General features: G+C 47.0%; 1 pseudogene; it reads right to left on the reverse strand.

Moving 5' to 3' along the window:
- Positions 1 to 310: 310 nt before the first annotated feature.
- LOC148442606 (atrial natriuretic peptide receptor 2 pseudogene) lies at positions 311 to 1,178 on the reverse strand (annotated as a pseudogene).
- Positions 1,179 to 2,236: the final 1,058 nt, after the last annotated feature.

Below are 2,236 nucleotides of genomic sequence, written 5' to 3' on the forward strand. Positions count from 1 at the left end.
ATCTACACAAACACTTGTTATAGTGCATGTCCCTCCTTAGTCCCAATCCCACTGATGCCGGGCAACTCTCTAACGTGAGCATCTGGCCCAGAAGACAACCCCAGCTGGACGTTCACCTCACTCCTACACAATGTAGATTAACCGGCAACAATGTTTCCGGATGTATATAATGTGAATAGGTTCGATCCAGCTCCCAGACAATAATACGGCCACCAGAAGACCCCACAAATCTGAATCCATTTAGCGTGTAACACAGAAGAGGTAAATTGGGACCACTCCGGCCGGATTTAGTGTCGGTGAGGGCACTTACCTCGGCCGTTGTTCTGAATGAATTGGATGATACTTCCCACATCCTCATCCTCAGGGTACATCTGGTGCCGCACAGTTAAATTGCTGAACTCCTTGTCCAAAGCCAGAAAAACCCCCTCAATGATGAAGTAATGTGGCCGGTGGTCCTTCTTCACGTCATGGTAAACGAGCGCTGCCCGGCTGCTCCAGTTAAAGTGCTGATGGAGATGAGAGACGAATTCTCCGAGCTTGTTTGCCGTGGGCCCGGTCCTCACCGTCGTGTTGTATTGATCATCATCTGGCTTAAAGCCAAAGGCTAAAGCACCACCAGTTACAAGGGGGAGGCGCCAGTGGGTTGCAAAGCGGGCAACAGAAGCTGCGGGGTACACGCATCCTGGACCAAACAGCACGTCTGGGTTGTTGTAGAGCTTCAGGTCCACAGCTTTGAGAGGTGCCACATATTCCGAACAGGCCCCATCCAGCTCCGAGTTCTGAAAGACAATTTTGATCTTGTACCCGGGCAGGAGACGAAGCTCATTCTCCACTCGGTGCACTGCCATGGTCAGTGCGGGCGACACTCGGGGCCAGGACCAGGCATAGTGCAGGTTGCTCTCAGGTAGAAGCACGGCCAGGATCAATGTTTGGTTGACAGAGGTGTTCTGCTGAGATCGCAGCGGGCGGAAGGACAGACAGAGCAGAAAGGTAGACAGAGTGCTGAGTCTCAGTGCCACGGGGTACTCCAATACTGGCATTGTCATATAGATGAGGAGGTTCTCTTGGTGGACCAGGAACACACGTCTCACATTCACCTATGTATACGGGCCATAACCTCTAGACCAGAAGGGCAGCAGCGGCAGCTTGGGCCTCCCCTGGGCAGACAGGACAGGAGTACAGAGCACAGCTATCCCAGAGTACAGTGAGCACAGCTATAACACAACCCTCCTCCTACTTCACAGCCCCCCTTCACCTCTCATCCAGATGTCATACCACAAACACAGGGAGACCATCCCAAGCAGAGGGGCACAACTCCCCCTGCAGGACACCTACAGGAACTGACATCCTGTATTACATACTGTGTTATTATTATATAGTGCAGCCTGACGCTGTGTGTACTGCCATGTACTGTACAGTAGCTTGCTTCTAAGGAATGTAAAGCTGGGTTTCGTCATTACTGCCTCAGAAAGACTGACCCTATACAATACCTGGGTCTCAGAAAGACTGACCCTATACAATATTTATGTGTTATAAAGACTGACCCTATACAATACCTGGGCATCAGAAAGACTGACCCTATACAATATCTAGGTGTTATAAAGACTGACCCTATACAATACCTGGGCACCAGAAAGACTGACCCTATACAATACCTGGGCATCAGAAAGACTCACCCTATACAATATCTAGGAGTTATAGACTGGCCCTATACAATATCTAGGTGTTATAAAGACTGACCCAATACAATACCTGCGCATCAGAAAGACTGACCCTATACAATACCTGGGCATCAGAAAGACTGACCATATACAATATCTATGTGTTATAAAGACTGACCCTATACAATACCTGCACATCAGAAAGACTGACCGTATACAATACCTGGGTATCAGAAATACTGACCCTATACAATATCTATGTTTTATAAAGACTGACCCTATACAATATCTATGTGTTATAAAGACTGACCCTATACAATATCTATGTGTTGTAAAGACTGATCCTATACAATACCTAGGAATCAGAAAGACTGACCCAATACAATGCCTGGGCATCAGAAAGACTGACCCTATACAATATCTATGTGTTATAAAGACTGACCTTATACAATATCTATGTGTTATAAAGACTGACCATATACAATATCTATGTGTTATAAAGACTGACCCTATACAATACCTGCACATCAGAAAGACTGACCGTATACAATACCTGGGTATCAGAAATACTGACC

Source organism: Taudactylus pleione, unplaced genomic scaffold, assembly GCF_031769625.1.
Source record: "Taudactylus pleione unplaced genomic scaffold, aTauple2 ptg001439l, whole genome shotgun sequence".
NCBI classification, from domain to species: Eukaryota; Metazoa; Chordata; class Amphibia; order Anura; family Myobatrachidae; genus Taudactylus; species Taudactylus pleione.